Source organism: Somniosus microcephalus, chromosome 2, assembly GCF_052327205.1.
Source record: "Somniosus microcephalus isolate GS21.2 chromosome 2, FLI_Smic_1.0, whole genome shotgun sequence".
Lineage (NCBI taxonomy): Eukaryota > Metazoa > Chordata > Chondrichthyes > Squaliformes > Somniosidae > Somniosus > Somniosus microcephalus.
This window is the reverse complement of record NC_140988.1, coordinates 235575653-235599756: the sequence shown is the minus strand read 5'-3', so window position 1 is coordinate 235599756 and position 24104 is coordinate 235575653. Positions and strand designations below refer to the sequence as shown.

The window sequence follows — 24104 nt, the reverse complement described above, 5'->3', positions numbered from 1 at the left end:
AAAATGGCGCCTCCCGCGCTTTTTCTTCTTCCCCAATGGAATAAAATGGCGCCTCCCGCGCTTTTCCTTCTTCCCCCAATGGAATAAAATGGTGCCTCCCGCGCTTTTCCTTCTTCCCCTTGCTGCCACGCTGCTCCTAGCGTTCTACAGGGTAATGGCGGCGACCCGCGGCTTCGGCGCGTCTCACTTTTCCTTCCCCCTCGTTTTATTTCCTCTACGCTGCCCGGTTCTTGAGCACCGACCGCGTCCTGTGCGCTCCACCCTCTCTTTCCTCCCGGCGACGCTGCGCGGCCCTTTTTGTAGAGCCGCTCGAGCCCGCCGCAGTCCGGAAGGGTCAGCGCACTACCTGCTACCAGCACGATTTGCTGGAACACCTTGACTGGGGAGCCAAGCCCAGCTCTCCACAGCCTCTCCCACAATTCTCCGAACACCGATGGATCCTTGGGCGGTTGCCCGCGGTCGACGCCCGTTGCTCTGACTTCGACCTCCAAGAAACTTCTTCTCAGGGAAAGATCCCCGTGAGGTGATGCAATACTGCAGGTGAGTTCGAAATTGCTCGTCGCCACTGTAAAGTCCGCGCCTCAATAATACAAGGACTGCGGGAGAACAATTAAACAGGTATTTTACTGAACAGAGGGTAACGTCGGACTGAAGTACAGAAGCCTGCTAGGGCCTTTTATACAGGGGTGGTCACTGCCGGTACTGCAGTATAAAATCAGTTCTTAAAGGTACATACACAACACAGTGTAAGCTGTAAAACTGGATGTACCTATAATTAAAGGCTTTTAACATTTTTAAAAATTGATTTCTACCAATAAATTAGTGGATTTTTCTCAGTTGGTTGATTGATTAAAAATTAATTATTGTTTGATTCTGACCTTTCAAAGGCGCAAATTCACCTATTCGTATTGGGTCCCGAGATGTGCACGTGTCGTGCTGGTGATATACAATGCGTGATGATGTATGCATGCATTATGCATAATATCGTTGGTGCAATGCACATGCATCTCGGGACTGACTTTCAGTGCAGGATGTGAAGCCACTTTGGGTAAGTTTGCTTGCTGATATTGCTTAAAATAGGATATATTAGTAAGGACAGAATGGGTCAAAACTGATTTATGTCCTTCATTTTGTTTAATTTAGAAGTTTTAATTTGATGCCATTGTAACCATTTGCCACGTGGAGATTTTGAGTACTTCCATTGATTTCTGATGGTTTTTATTTTACATCTATGTGGGCAGAAAAGGGTCCTAAACTATCCCAACAATGATACCACTTCCTAGTAACAACGTGTGTGTGTGTGTTTTTGTTATCGCTGACTCTTGTGTACTAGTGTCTTACTGAGTGACCAATAAGTTTGTCCTGATTCCATCATTCTCCAAATGCATTTGGCCATCCATAGCTAATTAGCTTAAACATACAAAAAACATTTGCTATTTTGTGTTATTACGTTAATGATAACATGGGCTCCTGAATATTGGGAGCCTGATGGGTTCCTGTAAAATGTGTAGACTAAGGGATGCAGCTACGATTTCCTAATGGGAAGGGGGGGGCAGGGCAGGGGAAAATAAATAATTCAATTTTGAAACAAATAGGAGACCAAGATCCTTTTAAACTATCTTGAACTGTGCATGTGGGTAGGGATATGATCCTCTGCAGGTTAACATTTTTCTTGGCAGGGGGAGAACAGGATATTATTCAGGCCCATTAAAATAATGTGTGTGAACAGTATAAATCATTGCCGATTGCTATTTAACTTAATTGTGGCTTGTTAGTCCCTTGCTTGTTTTCTTGAAGTTTAGGGATGTCCCAAATAAAAACTGATTTTCTGTTTTTTGATGCAAAAAATAAAAACTGCAAAAACCCCTGAAAACCCCAGGTTTTTAAATCGGCAGTAAAAACTACCTTTTAAAACTTCTTGCTTATAATGTAGCGGAAACTACCTCTCGTGACTATGTTGCAATATAAACAACAACGTGCCCATTATCCAGCATTAAGACCCAAGGAAATAAAACCATGCAAAACAATCTCTGTTGGTTTAGTAATCAATTATTTATTCCTTTTGCCAGAACTTGCATACACACCTTAGGGGAACGGGAACATAAAATATCGTAAATAATTTGCCACCTAGACTGTGTATATAAATCAGGATATAACTCGCCTTCAGTTAACGGTACATTAACCTTTACTGTACATTATAACCAAGAGGCAGAGGAGGTCTGCCTTGTGTATATAATGAAATGAGGCAGACTGTACTGAGATATTAAATCAAATGAAAGTATGTAGTTTCCTTCTGGCGTTGTATTTCTTATGGATGGTAGTTGGCTGGGGAAGAATGGAAACATGGTGATATAATCTGAATTTAACTTTTCAAATGTACCTTGTTTGCATAAATAAATAAGTTTAGAACCTGAAGTAACCACCTAAAGTTAATTGCTAGTATTCATTGGTGATGCAAGTAATTCTGCAATTTGTAATCTTTTCTGCAATTCCAAGTAATTTTTTCTCAAGGAAACATAGCTATTGTACATTTACAGTTACATAAGTTTGCAGTGAAGTGTAAGTTTTTTTGAGATGCAGACAATAGTTATATTTATATTGGATGCATTGTGGGTTAATTTTAGCAAAATAAAATTGCTTTAATACTACGTGAGGAATTTGGATGTTGCTCTGATGCACCTTCAAAGTGGGAAGTGTACAACAATGATTTCTGTAGGCTTTGGGACTTCATATCCATTTCCATTTGATTATGTGTAGTAGATATGTCAACTACAGTACATAGAGTTTCAAATTACTGTAGTGTGCCAGATTTTAGTTTGTTATGAATGCTGAGGTGTTGGGTTTGTAAACAGCTTACTATCATGCACTAGAGTAATTGATTTTAATTCCCGAAGTGGGTTAGAGTCGGGTTGTGTGGTGGGCGGGTTCTGGAGCCGCTTCCGGCGGGATCAGCTGCTGATGTCCGATTTTAATTAACTCCGCTTGGGGCGCGCTGGCCGGTCCAATGAGTGGCCGCCTCTGATGACTACTTCATAGCAGCTGGTTTTAAAGCTCCCATTCAGCCTAAGCCTTTCTCTTCTGCATTCTGATACTCAGTGAGATTGCTCCAACCACAATGACTTCTTCCAGAGGCAAGGCAGCTCCTCGATTTAATGATGAGTCCCTCCATGTTCTTGTCAAAGCTGTAAGAGGGCGCAGGGAGATTCTCTTCCCTCTGGGTGGCCGGAGGAAGCCTCCTCAGCAAACCAAAGCAGCCTGGCTACACATTGCTGAGGTCAGTACAAGGTCCATTTGTTCACGCTCCTGGATCCAGTGCAGGAACCGCTTTAGTGATCTTGTGCGAACATCAAAAGTGAGTATCCCATCACACTTCCCTTCAATCTGCTTCCCTTCTCTTATCACCAGCACTCTGCGTTGTAAGCCTGCTCCTCCACATACCACCTTACTCTTACTTCCCTTGCACCCTTACCTATCCATCTCTCTGTACTAAATCACTTCAGCATCCTGCCTATGCACCCCTTAGACTCGCTCTCACTGTTCTGCAGTGGCAACAACTAACAACACATACGGAGTTAGCTTCCTCTTGGCAGCTTACGCCATCTTCGTCTTCCTCAAAGCTTCTATAGTAGGGATTCTTCACACTCACTCCATCACTGTGGTTGAAACTCCGCTTCTGTCCCTCCTTGCAGGAAAAGATAGCCCACAATAAGGGAGAGCGCACTGACTGGAGGAGGTACAACAACCCTAGCAACATTGACAAATGCTGAGGCGGCTGCACGCTAAATTGTTGGAGGTGGTGAGGATCTGGAAGTGGGCAATGGAGAGATGGGCACACTAGAGGAAGCTGGTGACGGAATAGAGTTTCATCTCTCATTGACATTTAGTGATTGACTGCAATGACATACAATGCGATTCTCTATGAACATCATATCAGCTCAAAAGGATGTGTCTGCTACATCAATATCCAATGTCTAAATCATGCTTTTGCTCTCCCACAGGACCATCGATGCTCTCCTCCCCACGATCTAGGATGAAGAGTCAGACTACTCCTCAGAGGAACCTGAAGCCTCTGAGGGAGCAGCGTCACCAGGACTCAGCACACCTAGCACCAGCACAGCAACGCACACCTCAGTGGGGCCCTCACGAGTTAGAGTAGCGTTGCCACCTGGTCTATCACCGCGCACAAGTGAGCATCAGCAGATGGTGGAGACAGTGACAGCAGTGGAGAGTCATTGGCGGAGGTCGCAGCCATCTCCTAGCTCTGCTGAGCTGCATGCAGACGCTGTGCCCCTAGGGCCATCCAGAAAAATAGCTGCTTGGGAAATATAGGAACAAGTGCAGGAGTCTCTGGAAGGATTTGCCTCCAGGGTTAGTGCAAGTGCAGATAGAATGGAGGAGTCCATCTCTTAAAGCACTGCCGTGGTAGAGGCAATGGCGCATGAACGTACCTCTGGAAAGGCTGGCTACCGCCATGGAGGAAATAAATCACCAGAGTCAGGAAAACATGGTGATTGTTTAAAATAGATTGTCATCTCTGGAGGAGAGATGAGCAGAGAGACCAGAGCTTCATGGACATCCTTGTGATGAGGACTGCCAGTGCAGATACGGGTCCTCATGGCCCCCCTGATGTGCAGCAAGGCGTTCTCCAGCCACTTGCCAGCCATGAGGTGCGGCGGACCCATGAGAGGGATGTTGTTGGCAGGACTCAAGGAAGTGTGGGCCCCTCTCGAAGCGCTCACACGACCATGCCATTGCGGAGCCCTCGGCCAGAGACCCACTTTGCGGAGCCAACTGAGATGGCCGTTTCGGCCCCTGCACAGCCGCAGGAAGAGCAGACTGTTGCAGAGCCCTCCTAGGCGCCCAAACCCAGAGGACGCCCGCCAAAGGCATCTAAGCAGGCACAGCATCCTAGTCAGCAAGGTGCCTCGACATCTGCTGAAGCTACAGGGGAAGCGCCATATAGAAGTACGCGTAAGAGAAAGATTAAGCACATATAGTCACAAGGGGACTCTTGTGGGTATTTTGTCTTTTTTCTTCTGACTGTTGTTGGTTTATGATCCTTTTGTCATGTGATAAAGAAAAATTATGGCAACAGTTGATTGTGTAGCCTATGTGTTCTGGGAAATGGCATAAGTGCATTGAGGGCTTAGGGTGACTTGCTTTTGTAATGCTGATGGTGAAAGTGATGGGAAATAACTGGGTATAACAGAGATGATGTATGACGTTGGACAAATGTCACCTACAATTACAGAGCCATATGGTAGCCACCTATGGTTGAAGAGTAAGCTTATGCGAATGTGGCATGGCAGTGTGCATACCCTGCATGACGGGCAGCAGTGAACTGGAGGGATGCTGCATTGGTCACAACAGGGCATGCAAGGTGCCCCTCGTCCTCTTCCCAGGAAGATCTGCACTGAGCCACACGGCTGCTGCTCCTCCGATTATGAGGACCAGGATGAGAGGACATAAATTTTTCCCATCCCCTTGCTATAGATTTCATTTGAGGCAACAAGCTTGCAAGCACACTGTCGAAGTGTCCTGAAATTATTCCATTCCAGTCACACTGCAGCTGAGTGTCAGCTTGAACAGGCACAAGGTCAGTAGATGAGCAAAATCTTATCCCATACCTACAACAGCAAAATTGTTGCATTTGGATGTCAGCCATGTTTCAGGGGCTGTTTTAAAGTGCTCCACCAATGAATACAAATCATGTCCTCCAGCAACTCGTCTCCTTGAACCTGGCCTGTTTCTGACAAGATGGGAAACAGGAGCCAGAAGCACGAAAATGGGAAACCACTATCAAAATAGGATTAGAAAGGCTCTTAACTGCCTTAACTACCTGTCCCACTGGTTCCAGTCGGGTCAGTTTGGGAGTGGCTGAACAGGCACTCATGAAAATCGCGTGGGGGCGGGATGGAGGCAGCTTGGGTGTCTGAAGTTATTTTTTCTGATTTTCGCTACAGACCCGCCTCCTTAGGGCTATTAAAATCGAGGCCATAGTCATATGGCACAGAAGGAGGCTTTTCGGCTTATCGAGTCCGTGCTGGCTCTCTGCAGAGCAATCCAGTCAGTCCCATTCCCCCGCTCTATCCCTGTAGCCCTGCAAATTTATTTCCCTCAAGTGCCTATCCAGTCTTTCCTTGAAAACATTGAGTGTCTCCGCTTCCACCACTTCCGTTGGCAGCGAATTCCAGGTCCTCTCCACTCGCTGCATAAAAATGTTTTTCCTTGCGTCCCTCCCGTATCTCTTGCCCAAAACCTTAAATCTGTGTCCCCTAGTCCTTGTACCATCAACTAGTGGGAACAGCCTTTCCCCATCTAGCCTATCCAAGCCTGTCATAATCTTGTACACCTCTATCAAATCACCCCTCAACCTCCTTTGCTCTAATGAAAACAAATCCAGCTTCTCCAACCTGTCCTTGTAGCGAAGATCCCCCATCCCCGGAACCATTCTGGTAAATCTCCTCTGCACCCTCTCAAGGGCCTTCACATCCTTCCTAAAGTGTAGTGACCAGAACTGGATGCAGTACTCCAGTTGTGGCCCAACCAGTGCTTTATAAAGGTTCAGCATAACTTCTCTACACAATACCTCCTTTTTATGAAGCCCAAGATCCCACATGCTTTGCTAACCACTCTCAATGTCCTGCCACCTTCAGGGACCTATGCACATTAACTCCCAGGTCCCTCTGTCCCTGCACTCATTAAAACTGTGCCAGTAAGTGTTTATTGCCTCTCCCTGTTCCTTCTGCCAAAATGCATCACCTCACACTTCTCTATTAAATTCCATCTGCCCATTCTGCTAGCCTTTCTATGTCCTGTTGCAGTCGATTGGCATCATTCTCACTTTGCCACACCCCCCAAGTTTGGTGTCATTGGCAAATTTAGAAATTCTACTCTATTCCAATATCCAGGTCATTTATATGGATTATATATAGGTCACTACAGAGGAGTTATAATGGGAACTCCATGAAAGACCATGGATGTAAATAACTAATAGGAACAGGAGTAAGCCATTCAGCCCCTCAGGCCTGTTCTGCCATTCAGTTAGATCATGGCTGATCTGTATCAAATCAATGTACCTGCCTTGGTTCTATATCCCTTAATACTCTTACCTAACAAAAATCTACCAAGCTCAGTTTGGACATTTTCCAATTGACCTAGCTTCAACAGTTTTTTGCAGGGGTGGGGGGAAAGAGTTCCAGATTTTCGTTACCCTTTGTGTGAAGTGCTTCCTGACATCACCCCTGAACAGCCTAGTTCTAATTTTAAAATTATGCCCCCTTGTTCTGGACTGCCACCCCAGAGTAAATAGTTTCTATCCTATCAAATCCTTTAATCATTTTAACACCTCAATTAGATCACTCCTTAGCCATTTATGTTCAAGAGAGCACAAGCCTTATGCAACCTGTCCTCATATATTTTAATCCTTTTAAACCCAGGAATCATTCTGGTAAATCTTTGATGCACCCTGGACAAGGCCAATATGTCCTTCCTGAGGTGCAGTGCCCAGAACTGAATGCAGTACTCCAGATGTGGTCAAACTACAGAGGTTTATACAACTGTAGCTTTGTATTCCACCCCTTTGTATTCTAGCTTCCTTGAGATAAAGGTTAACATTCTATTAGCCTTTTTAATAATTAAATCTCTGCTTCTCACCATTTAGAAAATACTCTGACCTATCTTTCTTGGGTCCGAAGTGGATGACCTTGCACTTCCCGACACTGAACTCCATCTGCCGCAGTTTTGCCCACTCACTTAATCTATGTCCTTTTGTAAATTTCTTCTCCCATTACAATACTTATACTATGCCAATTAACTTGGTGCTGTCAGAAAACTTGGATATAAAGCTATCTATTCCTTCATCTAAGTCATTGATAAATATAGTGAAAAGCTGAGGCCCCAGTACAGATGCCTGGGGGACACCACTGCCACATACTGCTAATTTGAGTACATACCCATTATCCCTACTCTCTGTCTCCTACCTCCTAACTAATTCTCTACCCATGTCAATAGGTTGCCTCCAGTTCCAAATGCTTTCATTTTTGCTAACAGTATCTTTTGTGTGGAACCTGATCGAGTGCCTTCTGAAAATAACATTCATAGACATTCCCTTATCTACCACATTAGTGACATCCTCAAAAAATTCAACTAGATTAGTTAGACATGACTTACCAGTTACAAATCTATGCTGGCTCTCAATTGCCACCCTTCCCTCACCTTCACATGGTCCATCTCCGACTCTTCCCTTCCCTTCCTCGACTTCTCCGTCTCCATCTCTGGGGATAGGTTATTGACCAACATTCACTACAAGCCCACTGAATCCCACAGCTACCTGGACTACACTTCCTTCCACCCCGCCTCCTGTAAGGACTCTCTTCCATTCTCCTAGTTTCTCCGTCTCCGCTGCATCTGCTCTGACGATGCCACCTTCCATACCAGTGCTTCCGACATGACTTCCTTTTTTCTCAACCGAGGATTCCCCTCTACAGTGGTTGACATAGCCCTTGACCGTGTGCGTTCTATCTCCCGCACTTCTGCCCTCACCCCTGCCCCTCCATCCCGGAACCACAACAGAGTTCCCCTTGTCCTCGCCTTTCACCCCACCAGCCTCTGCATTCAACGGATCATTTTCCGCCACCTCCAGCGTGATCCCACCACCAAACGCATCTTCCCCTCACCCCCTTTCAGCATTCCGTAGGGACCGCTCCCTCTGCGACACCCTTGTCCACTCCTCTATCACCCCCAGCACCCCTTCCCCTTCGCCTGGCATCTTCCCATGTAAGTGCAGGAGATGCGACATATGCCCTTATACCTTCCCACTGTCCAGGGCCCCAAACACCTCTTCCAGGTGAAACAGCGATTTACTTGTACGGTACTACTCGCAATTTAGTATACTGTATTCGCTGCTCACGATGCGGTCTCCTTTACATTGGGGAGACCAAACGCAGATTGAGTGATCGCTTTGCGGAACACCTCCGTTCAGTCTGTGAGGGGGACCCCGAGCTTCCGGTCGCCTCTCACTTTAATTCTCTGCTCCACTCCCACTCTGACCTCACTGTCCTCGGCCTCTTGCATTGTTCCACGGAAGCCCCGCGTAAGCTCGAGGAACAGCACCTCATCTTTCGATTGGGCGCTTTACAGCCTTCCGGACTCCTCAGCCCCTATCTCTCATTTTTCTCCACACTCTTTGTCTGTCGTCTTTTCTCTCCCCACATGGCAGCTGTCTTTCATTCTGCCAGCGCAATTTGCGCTTCATCTAGAGCCATCCTTTGTTTCTTAACCTGTCCCATTACCATCTCCTTTTGCCTTGAATATCTCTTAACCTCTTCCGCCTTCCATCCTATCACAGACCTTCCCTTTTGTTCTTTCATCCCCTCCCCCCTTTCCCAGCCTCTTCACTTGCTTAAAAATCTGTTCCATTTCCTGCTTTTTCCAGTTCTGACGAAACGTCATCAACCTGAAACATCAACTCTGTTTCTCTCTTCACAGATGCTGCCTGACCTGAGTTTCTCCAGCATTTTCTGTTTTTATTTATGGCTCTCTCTAATCAGTTCATATTTGTTAAGTATTCAGCCACTCTGTCCTTAATGACAAATTCTAGTAACTTCTCCATAACAGACGTTTGACTAGTAGGTCTATAATTTCCTGGTTTCTCTCTCTCTCACCCTGCTTGTGTAATGGAGTGACATCAGCAATTTTCCAATCCAAGTGGAAAATTCCTGAATAAGAGTTTTCTAAGATGAAGGGGGCGAAATTGGGCTTGGTAACACCCGTTTTTGGGGCGTTACAAGGCCCCTTAAGATTCCAAAATGGCTTCTGCGGCGCAACCGTGCACACTTCTGATGCGAAGTGCACTGGATGCCATATTGGTAAAGGGGTTAGCATATGTTCACCAATGTCCACCGGCAGCATGCAGAGCAGGAAGATTGATGCGCCATCAATTACTCAAAAGACTGAAGTTGAGCGAGTAACAATCAGGCTTTTATTAACTAAAGAATGAAGGTCTTGTCTCGAGTGGTCGACCCGTCCAGAATACTAAGGGACTGGGAGGTAGTCACTTATATACCTGGAATAGTGGGAGGAGTCAGCCGAGGCATGTCCAGACCTGTACCTAGTGGAATACACATACAGACACAGACAGGTATGACAGTGGTTTACCACAAAGATCATGACGTTAATCAGCATGCAACGCTGACTTGATGCCAGCGCTTCAATTTTGGAGCTCCATGCTCCAGTCTATGCCCTCTCTTAACCTCCCACAGCTAAACATGCATTCAACTGCATGAGGAACCCCCCACCAATGCTATTTAAAGGGATCATCAACTATTTGCAGGTTAGTTTCTGGATTATTTCTTCTGGTTATTGCTGCAATTCTACACATTTTGGGTGCTTTTCCATACTTATTAAACGTTTTAATAGTCAACGGGGAGTGGTCTGGCTGGTGCTGAAGTACTTTTTTGGTAACTTAAAGGCTTGTGCACAAACCAGTTGCTTCCAGACATGGGTGGCCTAGTAGAGCTTCCCCTTGGAATTCAACATGACTGGGAGAATGAGCAGAGGCTACTCAGAGCAGGATAAGCTGCTGGAAGAGGGAGGGGGAGAAGGGCTCCCCGCAGGAGGCCTTATCACAGAGGGTCTTTATGGAGCAGATCTGTTGGAGAACAGATTGCAGGAGTGCTGTGATGCCCTGGAAGCTTCTTTGGACATTGGACATTGGTATCCAGGGCCATGATGGCAGCAGTCTGAGCTTCCATGGCAGCAGGCTGAGATTACATGACACCAGTCTGAACTTACACTACAGCACTCGGATGTTAGGTGGATGCTGCTTATGCTGCAGTGGAAGCTGAGACATCGGCCATCAGATGTTGCATCATTGTTGGCGCCACAGGTGTGTTGGAGGTGGCCACCCATTCCATGTAGGAAAGGATGGGTTCCAAGCTCTGTGCAAAGCCTTGTGCCAATTTGGTGCTGGACTCCTTCGTGCTCCTTGACATTGAATGCAGGCTTTCTAGTGCACCAAACATTTGGGTGTTTACACCCATCAGCCCTCTCCTGTAGCCTGACCCATCAAAGTCATCATCTGAGTCCTCTGCAGTAGAACTAGTTTGTGACCTTGCCCTCTGGCAAGCTTTTCCTTTGGCAAGCTTTCCACCTGCCCTGGCTGCAGTGCACTTGTGCCCTGTGTCTCTCCACGTGCAGATCCTGCCTCGATGCTATCCTCTAAATCATGCACAGTGTCGGTATCTGAGCTTGTGACTGTGAAATCGAGTGATGGCGTGTCTTTATCTTCACTGTCTTCTTGCTCTTCCACCAGTTGCTCTTCCACCACTGCCTGGGCCGGTTGCAGTTCTTGCGTATCTGAAAGGAAAAAGGGACTTGGGTAGGGTTGTGGTGAGGGGAGAGGAGAAAGTAAGAAGTGCATGCTTACACCATCAGCAGCTTATCAGTCAAAAGGGACTATGGGATGAGGGGGAAGTGGAGGATTAGGTATGCGGATGCCTTCATCTTCAATGGTTTTAGCTCCACCGGTGGCCACGGCCTCCGCCGTGGCCCTTCCCATAACGGCCACTGTCTTCTCCATGGGGGTTAGAATATGCAGGCACACCTCTCCCTCTCTGGTTAGTTCCTGCTGCCTCTGGTTGTGCACCACCTTCTCCTGCAAGGGAGAGGGAAGTATGTTAGTAAGTATGTTTGAGTGATGTGGCTATGATGGTTGAATAGCTGTGTGCAAACTGAGATGTTGATTTGAGGCTTGCAGTAGTGCTAAGTATGCGAGGGTGAAGTGAAGCATATGAATGTTAGGTGTAAGCCCTGATTGATAGCGATTGGTGGTAGGTGAGTGATGGGGATGTGGTGAATTGAGCAGTGGTTGAAGCTGGTGGTGCAGTTGGTAGGCTGTGGCATTTGAAGATGCATTCACTGACCTTGACCACTCGTGTGAGATCCGGCACTGCATCCAGGTCTTTGGGGCTATGCTCCTGGCATTGACGTTTGTGACTATTTGTTTCTGCTGCTTTCTCATCATGTGTCTGGAGGGCCTCCTGTCCCCCTGAGAATACAGGACATCTCTCCTCCTTTCCACCTCCTCCACCAAGACCTCCAGTGCAGCGTCTGAAAACCTGGGTGACTGCGCTTTCCCACGGTCAGCCATTCTTCACTCTTTCCCAGGTCAGATTCACTTGTAGAACGACTCCCAGCACCTGTTCCAGCCACAATGTACCTCCACTTTAAGAGGTGCATGCTAGCTTTAAGTAGTGCAGGCTAGCTTTAAGTATTGCAAGTTAGTAACGATATTAGGCCCCTGCTGATGCGTACAGCCAAAGAACAGCACGGGGAGCACTGGCTGTATGAAGAAATCATTATAATGAGCAGGCAGCACGAAGTTGCCGTGCTGCCTGCATTCCACTCAACGGGCGCGGGTTAATTGCGCATCGCAATCCCCTCGCCCGTTTTCGGGAGCTAATCAATTTAACCCCCCATGACTAAAGCATCTGCAATTTCCTCACCTTTTAATACCTTGGGGTGGAAACCATCAGCTCCTGGAAATTTGTCATTCTTCAGTTTTATTATTTTCTCCATCACCATTGTTTTCAACTTGTATTAATATTTAGGACTGAGACATTGGGCTGGATTTAACGAACCTCGGTGGGTCCGTGGCGGGCGACGTCAGTGGAGGGTCCCGACTCCACTGCTGCCTCCGTCCCGGCCTCTGAAATGAATTTACCGTGATTGGGCTTGTTAAGTCCGCCCAGCACGTTTCCCGGACAATTAGAGGAAGTGGGTCTGGTGACATTTAATGACTCGTCATCAGCTGGTTTACTTAAAGGTACCATGGCTAACTTTATTTTGACATTTGTGCTGTCAGTGTTCTACAAACACTGACGCGCACTGCACAGAGGTGCAGGGCTGCACCCAGGCTCTCCCATGACTCTCCATATGCTTATGGAGGGAGTCACAGCATGCAGGGAGGTTCACTTCCCTTTCAATGGGCGGAAGACTCCTCCCCAGGAGATCAACACAGCCTGGTTGCAGATTGCAGAGGAGGGCACAAGAAGGAATGTGGTCAGGAGGACCTGGGTGCAGTGGCGCAAACATTTGAATGATCTCAGTAGATCATGAAATGTTAGTACAAAACCACACTCCATCTCATCCTGCTGTGCCCCTCATCACATCCCCATCACTCTGCCTTTCCTACCCTACAGTGGCGGCAGTGAGTCAGGAGCAGCCCGACTAGAGCGGGCCTGTGTGGGAACACAGCATCGGCGGCAGTTTGAAACCGGCGGCAGTGAGTCAGGAGCAGCATACCAGTTCAACAGCAGGGGAGAGAGGTAAAAAGTAATCAAAGTGTGACGTCACCAGGAAGCAGGTGAGTATTTGGTTGGTGAGTATTTCTCTTTTTTAAACTTTAACTCTGGTTTATAGTTTCTAAGGTCTCTCTGGTGTAGCAGGGACTGTTGGTAAACCAGTTAACTGTAGTGTAATTAGTGGGATTGATTGATTTAGTTTAAATTCAATTAATTAAAGGGTAAGTCATGGCAGGACAGCCGGGCCCCGTGATCTGCTCCTCCTGCGATATGTGGGAACTCCGGGACACTTCCTGTGTCCCTGACAACTACATGTGCAGGGAGTGTGTCCAGCTGCAGCTACTGACAGACTGCATTGCGGCGCTGGAGCTGCGATTGGACACATACTGGAGCGTTCACGATGCTTGGGACAACGTGAATAGCACATTTACAGAGTTGGACACACCGCAGGTAGAGGTTGGACAGGAAGAAAGGGAACGGGTGACCAACAGGCAGAGTACTAGGTGCAGGCAGGTAGTGCAGGGGTCCCCTGTGGCTATCCCCCTCTCCAACAGATACACCACTTTGAGTACTGTTGGGGGGGATGGCTTATCAGAGGAAGGCAGCAGCAGCCAACTTCCTGGCACCAGGGGTGGCTCTGCTGCACAGAATGGGAGGAAAAAGAGGGGTAGAGCTATAGTAATAGGGGATTCAATTGTAAGGGGAATAGATAGGCGTTTCTGCGGCCGCAAACGAGACTCCAGGATGGTGTGTTGCCTCCCTGGTGCAAGGGTCAAGGCTGTCTCCGAGCGACTCCAGAACATCTTGGAAGGGGAGGGTGAACAGCCAGTTGTCGTGGTGCATATAGGCACCAACGATATAGGTAAAACAGGATGAGGTCCTAAAAGCGGAGTATAGGGAGTTAGGAGATAAATTAAAAAAACAGGACCTCAAAGGTAGTAATCTCAGGATTGCTACCAGTGCCACGTGCTAGTCAGAGTAGAAATGGAAGGATACTTCAGATGAATACGTGGCTAGAGGAATGGTGCCGGGGGAGGGATTCAAGTTCCTGGGACATTGGAACCGGTTCTGGGGGAGGTGGGACCAGTTCAAACTGGACGGTTTGCACCTGGGCAGGGCTGGAACCAATGTCCTAGGGGGGGTGTTTGCTAGTGCGGTGGGGGAGGGTTTAAACTAAAATGGCAGGGGGTTGGGAACCTGAGCAGGGAGACAGAGGAAAGGGAAACGAGGATAAAAGCAAAAGATAGGAAGGAGAAAAACAAAAGTGGCAGTCAGAGAAATCAACGGTTTAAATCAAACATGGCCACAGTAAATAATAATTCTAATAGGTCTAAGAGTGTTAAAAAAACAAGCCTGAAGGCTTTGTGTCTTAATGCGAGGAGCATTTGTAATAAGGTGGATGAATTGGCTGCGCAAATAGAAGTAAACAAATACGATTTGGTTGGGATTACGGAAACGTGGCTCAAGGAAGGCCAGGACTGGGAACTCAACATCCAGGGGTATTCGATATTCAGGAAAGATAGGCAAAAAGGAAAGGGAGGTGGGGTAGCATTACTGGTTAAAGAAGGGATTAACACAATTGTAATGAAGGATATTAGCTCTGATGAGGTGGAATCTGTATGGGTAGAATTGAGAAATACTAAGGGGAAAAAAAGTTAGTGGGAGTGGTTTATAGACCTCCAAACAGTAAGGCGGAGGTTGGGGATGGCATTAAAAGAGAAATTAAAGAAGCGTGCAATAAGCGCACAGCAGTCATCGTGGGTGACTTTAATCTACATACAGATTGGGCCAAGCAAATGAGTAACAATACTGTGGAAGAGGAATTCCTGGAGTGTTTACGGGATGGTATCCAGGACCAATATGTCGAGGAACCAACCAGAGATCAGGCCATCTTAGACTGGGTATTATGTAACGAGAAAGGATTAATTAGCAATCTTGTTGTAAGAGGCCCCTTGGGTCGGAGCGATCATAATATTATCGAATTCTTCATTTAAGATGGAAAATGAAGTAGTTGACTCGGAGACTAGGGTCCTCAATTTAAATAAAGGAAACTATGATGGTCTGAGGAGCGAGTTGGGTAGGATTGATTGGGGAATGGCACTCAAAGGGTTGACGGTGGATAGGCAATGGCAAACATTCAAAGACCGAATGGATGAACTACAGAATTTGTTCATCCCAGTTTGGCATAAAAATAAAACAAAAAAGGTGACCCAACCGTGGCTAACAAGGGAAATTAGGGATAGCATAAGGTCCAAGGAGAGGGCATATAAATTGGCCAGAAAAAGCAATAATCCTGAGGATTGGGAGCAGTTTAGGATTTAACAAAGGAGGACAAAGGGATTAATTAAGAAAGGGAAAATAGAATATGAGAGTAAGCTTGCAGAGAACATAAAAACTGACTGTAAAAGCTTTTATAGATATGTGAAGAGAAAAAGATTGGTGAAGTCAAGCGTAGGTCCCTTGCAGTCAGAATCGGGGGAATTTATAATGGGGAACAAAGAAATGGCAGACCAACTAAATACATATTTGGTTCTGTCTTCACAAAGGAGGACACAAATAACCTCCCAGAGATGCCGGGGAACATAGGGTCTGATGAAAGGGTGGAACTGAAAGAAATCAGTATTTGTAGGGAAATGGTGTTAGGAAAATTGATGGGACTGAAGGCCGATAAATCCCCAGGGCCTGATAATCTACATCCCAGGGTACTTAAGGAAGTGGACCTAGAAATAGTAGATGCATTGCTGGTCATCTTCCAGAACTCGATAGACTCTGGAACGGTACCCATGGATTGGCGGGTGGCTAATGTTACCCCACTATTCAAAAAAAAAGGTGGTAGAGAAAAGGCGGGGAATTATAGACCGGTAAGCTTGACATGGGTAGTGGGGAAAATGCTAGAGTCCATTATAAAAGATGTAATAGCAGAGCACTTGGAAAGCAGTGACTGGATCGGACAAAGTGAACATGGATTTACAAAAGGTAAATCATGCTTGACTAATCTACTGGAATTTTTTGAGGATGTAACGGGTATAATAGATAAGGGAGAACCAGTGGATGTGGTGTATTTGGACTTTCAGAAGGCTTTCGATAAGGTCCCGCATAAGAGGTTGGCGTGCAAAATTAAGGCACATGGGATTGGGGGCAAGGTATTGACTTGGATAGAGAACTGGTTGGCGGACAGAAAGCAAAGAGTTGGAATAAACGGGTCGTTTTCCGAGTGGCAGGCAGTGACTAGTGGGTTCCGCAAGGATCGGTCCTAGGACCCCAGCTGTTCACAATATATATTAATGATCTGGACGAGGGAATTGGATGTAATATCTACAAATTTGCAGACGACACAAAGCTGGGGGGGGAGGGTATGCTGTGAGGAGGATGTCATGAAACTCCAGCACGATTTGGACAGGTTGGGTGATTGGGCAGAAACATGGCAAATGCACTTTAATGTGGATAAATGTGAGGTTATCCACTTTGGTGGCAAAAACAGGAAGGCAGATTATTATTTGAATGGCAATAGATTGGGAAAAGGGGAAGTGCAAAGAGACCTGGGTGTTCTTGTACACCAGTCGCTGAAGGTAAGCATGCAGGTGCAGCAGGCGGTTAAGAAGGCAAATGGTATGTTGGCCTTCGTAGCAAGAGGGTTCGAGTACAAGAACAAGGATGTCTTACTGCAGTTGTACAGGGCCTTGGTGAGACCACACCTTGAGTATTGTGGGCAGTTTTGGTCGCCTTACCTGAGGAAGGACGTTCTTGCCATGGAAGGAGTGCAGCGAAGATTCACCAGGCTGATACCTGGGATGGCAGGAATGACGTATGAGGAGAGATTGTGTCGATTGGGCTTATACTCACTGGAGTTTAGAAGATTGAGAGGGGATCTCCTCGAAACCTATAAAATTCTGTCAGGCCTGGACAGACTAGATACAGGAAGGATGTTTCTGATGGCTGGGGAGTCCAGAACCAGGGGTCATAGTCTAAGGATAAGGGGTAAGCCATTTAGGACTGAAATGAGGAGGAATTTCTTCACCCAGAGAGTGGTGAACCTGTGGAATTCTCTGCCACAGAGGGCGGTGGAGGCCAGTTCATTAAGTATATTCAAGAAAGAGTTGGATATATTTCTTAAGGCTAAAGGGATCAAGGGATATGGGGAGAAGGCAGGGACCGGGTACTGAATTTGGATGATCAGCCATGATGTCATTGAATGGTGGAGCAGGCTTGAATGGCCTACTCCTGCTCCTATCTTCTATGTATCTACTCCTGCATATCCTTACTCACACCAACTTACCTTGCACCTCCACCCATCACTCTCTATCTACATTATCACATCCCCATCTCACTAGCCACCCCTCGCACTCACCCTCATCCTAGTGCAATCATACCAACTAACAACACACAAGGGTAGATACTTGGGTCTTTTATGCAATGTTCATGTACAGTTTCTGTTAATGTGTCAAACATTGAAATCTTTTTTTCAACACTTTTCGTTCTTGGACAGATTTGTGTGCACCTTTGGAAGTGGCATAGTGAGTTGCAGTGAATGGTGAGACATAACGGTACCCCCTGCAATGGTGATGAGTGAAAGAAATGGCTTGGGCATTGTAGGGATGCTTTATGGTGTTGGTGTGGGGTGGTGTCAACCTGGCATATGGCAGCCAGAGTGTACAGTGTCAAGTGAAGTAAATCAAGCCATGGTGAGGCCATCCTTGGCCTCCCGGGCAGCAGTGTACTCGGGTGCTGATGCTGCACAGAACTCGGCATCAGTTGATCGTGGAGAAGGTTGGTGTTGTTGGGGCTGATCGTGGTGGGATTCTGATGACCAAGGTGAGAGTGTTTCAGGGGAACCCACGCTGTTGGAATAGATGGCAGGTGAAATAGAGACGACAGAAGTGATCTGTCCATGGTGGGAGAGGTAATGATGTCAGACTGGATGGAGACTTGCAGCATCCTGAATCTGTAGTGGAAATGCAGTTTACTGAAGCTACTGGTTAAGGGAACATTTCTCAATCAGCTGGGAGCTTTGACTTGACATTTGAAGCTGTCAACTCATCAGCTGATTCAATGGCCACTGACCTCCCGCCTCTGCTTCACAGACGAGGTCCAGACACAGCAGGAAACCGATGGACGACCTGTCAAATCTAAAAAGCTGGGAAATAACCATTGATAATTGGCTGTAAACAAGCCAGTAATGATTTTAATCGCCTCCCCCGCCACTGCGTGTCGGGTCTGCTCAGCGCTGACGGACCCGACATTTGGTAAAGGCGTGTGGCGGCGGGTTCACAGCGGGGTCCCGACCCACTTGGGGGAAAAAAACACTTTCCCACCTGATCCATCACCGATTGCGCCCACTGTCTTTCCCCCCCCCCCCCCCCCCCCCCAACCCTCCGCAAAATCGTAGAAACATAGAAGATAGGAGCAGGAGTAGGCCATTCAGCCCCTCGAGCCTGCTCCGCCATTCAATGAGGTCATGGCTGATCGTCCAAATTCAGTACCCTCTTCCTGCCTTCTCTCCATATCCCTTGATCCCTTTAGCCTTAAGAAATATATCCAACTCCTTCTTGAATATATTTAATGAATTGGCCTCTACTGCCTTCTTTGGCAGAGAATTCCACATGTTCACCACTCTCTGGGTGAAGAAATTCCTCCTCATCTCTGTCCTAAATGGCTTACCCCTTATCCTTAGACTGTGACCCCTGGTTCTGGACTCCCCGACCATCGGGAACATCCTTCCAGCATCTAGTCTGTCTTCTGTTAGAATTTTATAAGTTTCAATGAGATCCCCTCTCATTCTTCTAAACTCCAGCGAGTACAAGCCTAATCTCTCCTCATACGTCATTCCTGCCATCCCAGGTATCAGCCTGGTGAATCTTCGCTGAACTCCTTCCATGGCAAGAACATCCTTCCTCAGATAAGGCGACCAAAACTGCACACAATACTCAAGGTGTGGTCTCACCAAGGCCCTGTACAACTGCAGCAAGACATCCTTGTTCCTGTACTCAAACCCTCTCGCTACGAAGGCCAACATACCATTTGCCTTCTTAACCGCCTGCTGCACCTGCATGCTTACTTTCAGCGACTGGTGCACGAGGACACCCAGGTCTCGTTGCACTTCCCCTTCTCCCAATCTATTGCCATTTAGATAATCTGCATTCCTGTTTTTGACACCAAAGTGGATAACCTCACATTTATCCATGTTATATTGCATCTGCCATGCTTCTGCCCAATCGGCAAACCTGTCCAAATCATACTGGAGTTTCTCGGCATCCTCCTCACAGCACACACGCCCGCCCAGCTTTGTGTCGTCTGCAAATTTGGAGATATTACATCTAGTTCCCTTGTCTAGATCATTAATATATATTGTGAATAGCTGGGGTCCAAGGACCGATCCCTGCGGTACCCCACTAGTCACTGCCTGCCACTCTGGAAAAAGACCCGTTTATTCCAACTCTTTGCTTTCTATCTGCCAACCAGTTCTCTATCCAAGACAATACCTTGCCCCCAATCCCATGTGCCTTAAATCCAGCCCATTAACTAAAATTTACAGCAACAGTAGGCAGAGATACACTGAACACATCAAAGGAGACCCGTTATTCAAAAGGGGTTAAGAATGATTTAGTTGTAAGATTTGGATCACAAGTCACACACAGATTAACCAAAGGGTCTTGGGAGTTGTAAGGCTTTTTATTAAAGAGCGGCAGTTTAAGTTAAGTACAACACGCAATCAAGATCGACATAGTAGACATACGACCATGACAAGCAGCTGGTGTCGGTCCCGATTGGACAGACGGCTGGCGTGCACGAACAGCTCTTCCCTTCCTTTCACCATTTGTGCTAAAAGCTCTTTAGATATCTCTTTTACTCTTTCTTTAGGGGTGGGCCTAGGGTAGATTATCAAAGATACAGTTTCTAGCACACAAACAGCAGATAGCTATCTGGAAACAAGGTCACCGCCACGGTGCAGAATGTTTCAATATCTGCAGGGAACCAAGAACATAAGCAAATTCTAAGCATCTATCCAGTTATTCTAACACCAGTCTGAAGAGACTTTTTTATCTCGTTATTTCTTCCAATTCATGATTTCTTACATAGTTGTAAAAGCATAGTTTGTGAAGAACAGTCAGCATGAATCCAGCAAAGGGAACTGATATATAACCAATTTGCCAAGAGTTTTTAAAAGACATTACTTATGAGATGGCAGGCTAACTGAACTTGATAGCATTCACTTAGATTTTGGCAAGGTTCCACTTCTATGATTAATAGATGAGTTTACAGAATAGGAAGTAGCTGGATAATAAATTGGCTTAAAAACAGAGGGCAGCAATAAATGGGAATTTTTCAGACTGAAGAGATTCCATATTAACGATTTGGAGGAAGGGACCGAGTGCAACATAAAGTTTGCCGGCGATACAAAGATGGGAGGGAAAGCAGTGAGTGAGGAGGACATAAAAAACCTGCAAAAGGACATAGGTTAAGTGAGTGGGCAGAGATTTGGCAAATGGAATATAATGTTGGAAAGTGTGAGGTTATGCACTTTGGCAGGAAAAAATCAAAGAGCAAGTTACTTTCTAAATGGAGAGAAATTGCAAAGTGCTACAGTACAAAGGGATCTGGGGGTCCTGGTGCATGAAACACAAAAAGTTAGTATGCAGGTGCAGCAGGTGACCAGGAAGGCCAATGGAATCTTGGCTTTTATTGCAAGGGGGATGGAGTATAAAAACAAGGAAGTCTTGCTGCAGTTATACAGGGTATTGGTGAGGCCACACCTGGAATACTGCGTGCAGTTTTGGTTTCCATATTTAAGAAAAGATATACTTGCTCTCGAGGCGGTTCAGAGAAGGTTCACTCGGTTGATTCCAGAGATGAGGGGGTTGACGTATGAGGAAAGGTTGAGTAGGTTGGGCCTCTACTCATTGGAGTTCAGAAGAATGAGAGGCGATCTTATCGAAACATATAAGATTGTGAGGGGGTTTGATCGGGTGGATGCGGTGAGGATGTTTCCACTGATGGGTGAGACTAGAACTAGAGGCATAATCTTAGAATAAGGGCTGCCCTTTCAAAACTGAGATGAGGAGAAACTTCTTCACTCGGAGGGTAGTAAATCTATGGAATTTGCTACCCCAGAGAGCTGTGGAAGCTGCAACATTAAATAAATTTAAAATGGAGATAGACAGTTTCCTAGCAGATAAGGGGAGAGGGCAGGGAAGTGGACGTGAGTCTAGATTCGGATCAGCCATGATCCTATTGAATGACGGAGCAGGCCCGAGGGGCCGTATGGCCTACTCCTGCTCCTACTTCTTATGTTCTTATGTACAAGTATGCTTTGTTTGCCTAAGTGTTCTCACCTAGTTGTGTGTCTCGATGCTTCCTGGAGATTTTCTGGTGGAGCAGATGGGCTCTTTCCAGAAAATCTTTACTGCACAAAATCCAGCAAGCCATTGTGGGTAGTTTTATTCCTTGGATCTTTGTAAAGTATAATAGTAAATGTAAACTTTCCATACAGTGTCTACTTGAACTAGAACCAGATAAGTGTGAGGTGGTACATTTTGATAAGAAGGAGGTCACATACTCCTTGGAAAATAAGTATTTAAAAGGGGTAGAGGAACAGAGGGATCTGGGGGTACAGATACACAAATCACTAAAAGTAGTGATACAGGTTAATAAGGCCATTTAAAAAAAAAAAAAGCAAACCAAACACTGGGGTTCATTTCTAGAGGGAGAGAACTGAAAAGCAGAAGTTATGTTAAACTTGTATAGAACCTTGGTTCGACCACATTTGAGTACTGTGAAAAGTTCTGGTCTTGGTATAAAAAGTATATAGAGGTACTGGAGAAGCTGCAAAATGATTTACTAGAATGTTACCAGAATGGAGAGACAGGAAAGATTGAACAGACTGGAGCTCTTTTCTCTGGAAAAGAGAAGACTGAGTGGTGACCTGATAGAGGTCTTTAAGATTATGAAAGGGTTTGATAAGGTAGACATAGAGATGTTTCCACTTGTGGGGTGTCCAAAGCTAGGGGCCATAAGTATAAGATAGTCACTAATAAATCCAATAGGGAATTCGAGATAAACTTCTATACCCAGAGAGTAGTTAGAATGTGGATCTCGCTACCAGAAGGAGTACTTGAGACGACTAGCATAGATGCATTTAAGTGGAAGCAAGATAAACACATGAGGGAGAAAGGATTAGAAGGATATGTTGATGGGGTTAGATGAAGTAGGTTGGGAGGAGGCTCGTGTGGAGCATTAACACTGGTATGGATCTGTTGGCCCGAATGGCCTGTTTCTGTGCTGTAAATATTATACTACTAGCTGGGGGGGCCCGTTGCCTAGGCTTTTTTGTGGAATGGCAGTTTACAGGGCCGCGCGGTTGACGGCCGGCCGCTGCCGCTCCCCCGCCCTGTGTCTCGGGCCGAGTGGTTGTCAGGGCCGGCCCGGCCCGAGTGAGCCCAACTCGCCTCCCGCTCCGGTGGGCCGGGAGCGGGATACTGTGCCGGAGCCGCAATGTGGGGGTTTGTTGTGCTGGTGCTGTCGCTGTCGGTATAAAAAAAATGGCGGCGACGTTTCGGGAGGCTGCCGGATTAGGCCCGCCCACACACTGAATGAAACGCCCCCCCGTGACGCACCGATTGGTCAACCATCAGGTCACTGAACTGTAGGATTGATCAACCATCACGTCAGTCAACGCTAATGAGCGGTAGGATTGGTCAACCGCTAATGAGCGGATTTTTGAACATTTTTTGTATATTGTCCGGACAATTTTTTTCTGACCAAAAAGTATATACGCCTATGACACTCCCCTGATCATAACCTTTCTTTTGATACAACATATGTGTAGGTACGCTCTAACTTTTGAGTGTATAGCAGACAGACAGACAGACACTATGTAAATCTAGATTTTTGTGCTAAAAATTAGTTCTTGACCCTCTCCTCCTCCTCCTACGTGCTGATCCTTGGTGATACCATCCGAAGACTTGCGGTCAGGTTTCATATGTACACTGATAACATTCAGCTCTACTTCTTCACCACGTGTCTCAACCTCTCCACTACCTCTGTGTTGTCAGCCTGCTTGTCCGACATCCAATCCTGGATGAGCTGCAATTTGCTCCAGTTAAACATGGACTGGTTGGGCCGAATGGCCTGTTTCTGTGCCGTATATCTTATGTAACATCGTCCTCAGCCCCAACATACCCGTACCACTGCCCTTCTCTGTCTCAGGTTGAATCAGACTGTTTGCAACCTCTGCTTTTTCTTTGACCCTCATCTGAGTTTCCAGCCCCATATCCTCTATCATAGAATCATAGAATGATACAGTAGGAGGCCATTTGGCCCATTATACCTGTTACACAATTAGTCCCACTCCCTAGCTCTTTCCCCATAGCCCTGCAATAACATTGCTCGCCCTGGGCTCTGCCCATCTGCTAAAACTTTCAATCTTGTCTTTTTCACTTCTAGACTTGACTATTCCAATGCTCTCCTGAAAGACCTTCCATCTTTCACTCTCCTTAATATTCAACTTATACAAAACTCTGCTGCTTGTATCGCATCCCTCACCAAGTCCCAATCACTCATCATCCCTGTACTCGATGACCTACATTGGCTCCCTCTTTAAAGGTCTCAAATTTAAAATTATTTTCTTTGTGTTAAAATCGTTTCATGGTCTCACCCCCCCCCGCCATCTCTAACCTTCTCCAGCCCGACAACCCTCCGGGAACTCTGTGTTGCTCCAACTCTGACTTGTGCATTCTGAATTTCTGTCGCCCCACCATTGGCAGCCGTGCCTTGTGCCAAGTAGGAATTCCTCCCTACAACTCC

General features: G+C 46.4%; 1 protein-coding gene across 15 annotated transcripts in view; it reads left to right on the top strand.

The window, feature by feature from the left end:
- Window positions 1-24104, top strand: part of clocka (clock circadian regulator a) — a 311097-nt gene that overhangs the window by 34729 nt on the left and 252264 nt on the right. The gene's annotated exons all lie outside the window — the stretch shown is intronic.